Raw genomic sequence first — 8,000 nt, 5'->3', positions numbered from 1 at the left:
TGATGGATCAAACACACCAATACTCACCAACATTACAGGACACCGGGATGGTGTGGACACATTTTGCTTCCTCACAATCCGAAAGGCGTAGATGCTGTCGCGAGGCATTTTTAAGGAATTGTATAATATTTCATATGCATATTCTGATTCACTCTCATATTTCCAAAACATTCACTAGTCTAATAATATTCCCAGCTCATCTTGTTTTGAAAGGTTTTTATGCATGTTCCGATAAATTACCTATACCTGAATGTGTGTGTGTGTGTGTGTGTCTATACATGTACTGTATGATGGCGTTTTCACAAGTCTGTGTGTGTGTGTGTGTGTGTGTGTGTGTGTGTGTGTGCGCGCATGCGTGTGTGTGAGTGTGTGTGAGTGTGTGTGTGTGCTGCCTGTGGGCTTGCTGGGTTTTGATTGCACGACAGGGCTGCAGTTCCTGAGGTACTTGACCCACCGGTCCAGAGGCATTTCCTCCCACACGGCTCCCCTGCGCGCGGGAGGGAGGGATGGGGGGATGGGGGGGTGGGGGGACTTTAACACACCTCGCATTAAGATAGCTCTACTTCATACCGACAACACCGCGACCCTCAGTCACATTTACACAACAAGAGGAATGAGAAAATGGAGCGCGGGGGCGTTTCAAAAGGGGGAGGGTGTAGTTGTCACGTCCGGCCAAATTGTTGGCTTTTAGCTTCTCGGTGAGAAAAGGAGGCGGCGGCCACTGGAGCCGCAACGAACGCGTATCGGCCGCTTCATGAAGACCCGGCGACGCCTCAAATGAGAAGATAGACGACCCCCACTGTTTGGTGATAATGACCAAAGTTTAATTGTCGGAAATTCCACCACCTTAAACCCCCCCCACCCACCCCCTCCCGCCTCCCGCGCCCCTACCCACCACCCCCCATCTCCATCTCCCCCGGTCCACCACCCCGCTTATCCAGAATGTAAACTCCTGCCCGGAGCACAAAGGGGAGCTTGTGTGAGGTGCTGAGCCACCCTACACCCACCCCCCCACCCTCACACACACACACACACACACACACACACACACACACACACACACACACACGCACGCACACACACACACACGCACACACACACACACACACACCAAACCTTTACCTCCACCACCCACCCACACCACCCGCCCTCCTCCTCCTCCTCCTCCCCTCTCTCCCCCAGCTGTGGGGCTGATGTGCTCCATTTGCTGAATGATGGACTGAGCAGGACGAGGCAAAAGTTCACGCGCGCACCTTTCCTGTTCACATGGCGGGTGGGGGGGTGGGGTGGTGGGGGACCTGACCCCCCTGACCCGTTCCGGGGCCACGTTACCAACCCAGCCCCCCCCCCCCCCCCCTCTCCACCCACCCCACTGCCGGGCCCCCCAACCCGCCCCCTTACGCTGCCAATTTGTCCCCTCATTTAAGGTCCGCAGCCCACGCCTCCGCCGTCCTAATGCCTTAACTGCTCGGACACACAGTTGACTCTGGTGAAAGTGAAAGTGCCGACGCTGACATTACCACTGAAGTAACGGTTAAACGCACGCGTTCTTAACTCCCAACCGCCATGGATTGGCTCCTGTAACTCTTTTCATTATTTTGGCTTTTTTTTTGGCTTTTACTTAGACTTAATTGTCTGATTCCGATTCCGATAAATCAAAATCCTGGATTTTTTTTTTGAATGCAAAAACGACGTAACGGTGTCAGTATTATAGTCGAGTAAAAAAAACATTAATAAAGTAATAATAATAATTTGCGATCAAACGTAGTGGAGAAACGGTTTGAAAATCTCCGCTGAATTCGACGACGGTCAAATTCTGTCGGTCCTTTTACAGATTTCCTATCTTTACAGTTGCGCCGCTTTTCAGAGGTATTCAGACAAAAATGAAGTGTGAGAAATCTTCAGGCACATTTCTCACACTTAATTTTTGTCAAACCTAAACCACAACGACGTGTCCGGTGGAAAAGTGCACATTTTGCGTCTTTCGGGGTCCGCTGCCCGGCGTGTCTGGGTGGGGAGAGCGCTTTAAAACCAAACAAATGGCCAAAGCCACAACACTTCCTCTTTTCCCACAATTCAGCTGTCTCTGTAAAAAAAAAAAAAAGAAAGAAAGAAAAAGAAAACGTCCAAATGTGAGTGACGGAGCACAATTTGGCAACACCCCCCCTACCCCGCCCCACACACACCCCCACCCCAACCTCCACCCCTCTCTACAACCACCTTCACTCAACACACAGACACCCACCCGCTGACCCCCCACATGCGCGCTGTCCTCACTTACCCACCCGCCCCCTGCCCCCCCCACACATGCACGCACACACACACACACACACACACACACACACACACACACACACACACACACACACACGCACACACACACACACACAGACTCGGCTCCAGCCCAAAGGAATTCATTTTCTAATTTTCCCTGACTGAGAAAACAATACACACGCCTTAACAATGTTGACATCTCTAATGCCTCCAAACACACTGGTAATGGAGCCGTGATTGGTAGTAAGTGGATACACAATTACACACAAACACACACACACTCACACACACACACACACACACACACACACACACACACACACACACACACACTCGAGAACATCCCTCACTTTACACTCGGTCCCTGAGATAAAATTCAATAGTGTAAACAATAACCCATCTAACGCTAGCTTTCCAGTTGAGGAACATTAAACATTTTGGATATAAATATGATCACTAAAGGCACAGTGTGCTGAATTTACGGACTCAGCAGAAATGCAATATAATATTCGTAAGTATGTTTTCATTTGTGTATAAAATGAAAAATGAAAAATAAGAATCGTGTTTTCATTACCTTAGAATGAGCCGTTTTTATCCGCATAAGGAGCGGGTACGCTTTAACGGAGGCCGCCATGTTGCTACAGTAGCCCAGAACGGACAAACCAAACAGTGGCTCTAGAGAGGGCCTCCCGTGTTCTTCACGACTTTCGGGACAACTTCACCGCTAGATGCCACTAAATTCTACACACTGCACCTTTAAGTGTATTTAGAATTTAGAAGAGATATCATGATTTAATTTTATCCAAAGGGTAAGGAATTTGAATTAAAGAAAAATACAGCATATACATTGTTTTTATGATAAACGAATCAAACAAAATATTAAATAAATATGGACATATATAATACATATTTTAAATAAATAAAGCTTTTGTTTCTTATTTTTAATCTTCATTTGCAGTAAAGTGATCTTCTAGTCGCCCTCGTTGTAAGTTACACACTAATCGTGACGTGCTGCGTTGACTTTATCTGTGATTTATTTCTAATGGAATAAAGGTCAGAAGCAGGACAGAGGACGAAGGCTTGATCTGAGGCCGCTCGGGAATTTGTAGGATCAAGTATCATCCAGAGAAGCTGTGCGTCAAATGATCTGGTGGAACGCCAAATAGTGTCTGACTCAATTTGGATTTCAACCTCAGTCACTACTCCCACGATGTAATCATAATAGTTTAATAATAATAGTCAAATAAAAGAGTAATGATAAGAGTTTAATAATAAAAGCATAACAGTAACAGTGTAATAATAATAGTTTAATAACAATAGTGTAATAATGATACAGCATTAATAGTGTAATAATAATAGTGGAATAATAGTACTGTAATAATACTGGAATAATAGTGTGATATTAATAGTGAAATAATTATAGTGTGACAATAGTGTAATAGTATTGTAATAACAGCGTAATAATAGTGTAACAAAATAATAATAGTGTAATAATAGAAGAAAAATAGTGCAATAATAGTAGTATAATAAAAATACTATACTAATCGTATAATTATAGCGTAATAATAATTCCGTAATAATAGTGTAATAATTGCATGATAATACTGTAACAATAATGTAATAATTGTGCAATATAGTGGTATAATAATAATAATAATAATATACTAGTAGTATAATAATAGCGTAATAATAATACTGTAACAATAGTTTCATAATCGCGTAATAATTAGTGCAATAATAATACTGTAATAATAGTGTAATATTAATACTGTAATAATAGTGCAATTATAGATGTTTAATAATAATAACAATACAGTAATAATAGTATACTGTAATAATAATAATATTGTAATGTTATACAGTAATAATGGTGTAATAATAGTGCAATGATAATATACTGTAATTGTAGTAGTGTTATAATAGTGTAATAATAATCGTGTGATAATAATGTAACAATAATAGTGTAATAATAATAGTGTAATAATACATATTGCAGCTATTGACAATGAATTTGACAGTCAATTGAACATTTCTAATATTGACTTCAAATTCCCTTGACATTTGGATGGAAATGAATGATCGCGAACTCCACAAATATTCACCGTCAGCAGATTATGTAATAATCGTGACAGAATAAGATGATTTACAGATGATTAACCGCAGGCATATCATAAGGCACCACACCGGTGTTTGGGAAAGATCAAGGTCAGAACAAATGAGGCTTGTGCACTGAACATGTGGGCTTCCTGCTCGATCCAGAGTGACCCATGCAGAGAGACACACCTGGCTAGTTCACATAGACGGCATGGAAGCAAAACGATCTTGTTCAAACCCTCATGAAGAGAAAGAAATAAAAAAAAGTTTCCAAAAAACAATGAATCCCTTTCCATGATGCCCTAATTTTCCGGCGTGGTCTGAAGTCTGTGCCCTTGCGGCGAGGTTAAACTCCACAGAGCTTCTCATGACGAGTCCTTATCCCGCGACACTCATTAACCAGTTTGTCTCCCATGAACACCTCCGCCTGTTAACGCGGATAATTGTTAGCCAGGTTAACGGCACCGGCGACAACTTCTCTTCCTCGGCCGGGTGATTTATAGCCGTCCGCGGGTTTGCCCGAGTCCATTCACACCAGTACACCTGTTGAATTCGAAATGATACGACCAACAGGGAAATTAGTGGCACTAATGCTCTATACATGATTTCACCATTAGGTCGAGGTCATACAAAGCAATACACTGAATGGATCTATTATTGTGTTATTTACATGCTGTGTTATTTTGGTATTTTCAGTCCCGCCAGGAGTTTTTTCACAACTGTTGCCGCCCAAAATGACACGAGCGAATTAAAGTCAAATGCCCCAATGATTTCGGTATATGGATGATTTTAAAGCGAGAATTATTTTTGGGTAGGAAGGTCCATTTTGTGCAATCCTCGTGCAAAACATTGGGAAATTGTTTGTGCATGGTCTTTGGTAGTTATTTTGGTTGGCAAATGTTAATCAGTGTCTTTGCACTCAGTCCTGACAGTGTTTTGGAAATGTTCCTGCGGTAATGCCATTTTCAAGGACACAATGTAGAAGGGTGTGGTGATTTGACGATGAAGCATTACTTCGATTTGACAATTTTATGCCGAAATATTGCCAACAAAATTGTGAGCTCAGACAAATATTTTCCGGAGACACTGTGTTTAGATATAAATTGAATTGTATGGAATCGTGCGGTGACTTCACTGCAAGTTATTGTCGAACACCAGCAGCATAATTGGCTCATGAACCATTGCCGAAATGAAAGCAAAGCAAAAATGAAGAATCTTTTGTTGATGTCGATATAATTTCTATAGGAGAGTCCTAGTCAGGGTGTGGTTAAGTGAAAATGTACAGAAACAGTATTGCAATCCGTCCTCGTCACATGTTAAAAATGACAAGACCTCGTTCGGCTTGGTGGCGATATAGACTTAACTCTGGTCTCTCTCGTGTGTCTGACCTCTCCACCACACCGTGCACCCTGTTATTAATATTTCAGCGGAGAGAATAGTCCGTCTAGTTCGTGGACACAGGGTACAGATCTGGCATGAAAGATATATATATGTATATATATATATATATATATATATATATATATGTAATAAGACGCCTTCAATCATTCCCATGGTTCCTATTCTGGAGAACCGGCATGGCATCTACCGTTTCCCAGCCTCCTCACCCCCTGAAAATGACACATTCTCAGGCTATGATTTCCTCAGACAGCCATCCAGCCAGCACAGAGCTGTGATTATTAGCAGAGCAGGGCCCCCGTTTTTGTCCGAGACCGGGGGCGGGTTTATTTTTAACCGGCGATGAAAGTTTAAATGTCCTTCTACCCTTGGTCTAAGCACACCACCCACAACCACCAGATTTCGGGCCAGACTAGGAGGGGGGCTGTCTGGAGCTGGAGGGCCATGACTCCCACTGACATCAGCGGGACTGCACCCGTCCATTACAGGCGATGCTACATTAACATTCTCTCAGCTCACATGACCCAAAGTCTCGCGTGGAGCAGAAAGAAAAGACGGAATCGATGAGTGAGCGGGACGCTCCCGAAACAGCGGCCGGACCTCTGCAAAGACTTGTAGCTGTTTATCTAGTTTTTGTTAGTTGGCAGTGAGTGCCACCGGCGCATTCCAGGGAAGCTATATTTCCCATACATTCCTACATGTTTCGGGGCCTCGCGGTGCATTGTGGGCTGTCAAGGGAAGTGGCGCAGGTGACAATCTGGGATGGAGAGCAGAATGAGGGCTGTCAAAGCTCAAAGACGTGACGGACGCGGACGCATGTTTACATGCTGGCTGGAAGGAGGTCTCGCTATACAGTGAAGGCAGGAATCTCTGTTTTTTTGCGGGTGGGCACCTATTTTGAACTCAGATCGGATGTGGAAAAGGCAAAACAAGATTTTAGTCCCACTATACCGAGCTGCCACGCTCTCACACTGGCGAACACATCTGGCAGCGTGGGCTGAATTCCTCAGGGCCCGGATTTGCGTCCTGTACAGTAGGGGGAGCGATGACGACTGGGTCGTGAGATTAGACGTCTCGTCTTGAGGACCATTAAAGCGCATCGTCTCAGTCGTCATCTGACCCCGGCTTGTTCCGCGTCCAGAGGCTCACATGGGAAGAGCAAATGCCGCTGATGCAATCTTCCTCCGTAACCAGGGTCAGTTCCATATGACTGGGGGCCATGTTTTTTTTTCTCTTGTTTATTTGCCTTGTTTAGCAATTATGAGCTAAACGTGCAGTTATTTGTAATGATCGTTCATACGCTGCACCTCGCTCGCACACTGCGCTTTTCACTTTAATCATCGACAACTTATTTGCGAGGGCCAATCGAATCCGTCTCGCGCTCAGGCTCGCCGCAGGCCTGAGGCAGGGTAATGATGCGAGGCTTGCAAACGATTAGTTTGCGGCGTACAAATCACTCAAACGACTCAGGAGTCCGGCGTCACTCGTTTTTCCTTTGCGACCCGGACATTCACTGAGACCCGACTCTCGGCGAGCCAAGCGGGAAGATCCGTGAGGCGCAAGTCGAGCGGACCCCGACAAGATCTTTCGGTTTTGATTCCTCGAAAGAGCGAGAGAGCCCCCCGGGGGCCGCCGCTCGCCCCGCATTAAACAAACCGAACCGAACCCGAACCGAGAGTCTTTTTGAACGATTATTTTCACCGAGTCACTCGCCAAGAACCGAAGCTCAAAACAGAGCAGAACCTTTCATGGCTAACACGGTGTCAGTGTGCACGGTGCAGGAGAAGCAACCCGCGGTCGGTTGGCGGATTGAAAAAGCCTTGTAAGGATAATGACCAGCATCACAGAGCGTTCGCCCAAAACCAAACCGCAGCTGTGAGACCCAGGGCTGGATAACAGTGGCAGTATATGCTCTCGAATCTCAGCCTCATAAACCACCACAGGTAGAAGTTATGCAAATTAGTTTTGCATGCGCACGCAGTTAAGCTGACATTTTGCGCGCGCAACGCGCGTCGCGATAATGGTCCTCTGCAAAATAACTAATCCAAATTCCTCCTGCGCCTCAGACATCTTCAGGCGCCGTCGAGCTGAGCAATGAGTAAGCCGGTGGGAGGAGAGGGTGGAGGGGGGGAGGACGGAGGCGGCAGCTCTATTTTAGGAGCTCATCTAAAAATATTGCACCAATAATGGCAGGAATGAGCGTACGCGGGTCAACGTGAGTTCACGACTCATTA

Source organism: Zeus faber (assembly GCF_960531495.2).
Source record: "Zeus faber genome assembly, chromosome: 12".
NCBI lineage: Eukaryota > Metazoa > Chordata > Actinopteri > Zeiformes > Zeidae > Zeus > Zeus faber.
The sequence above is the reverse complement of the archived record's forward strand: the minus strand, read 5'-3'. Positions refer to the sequence as shown.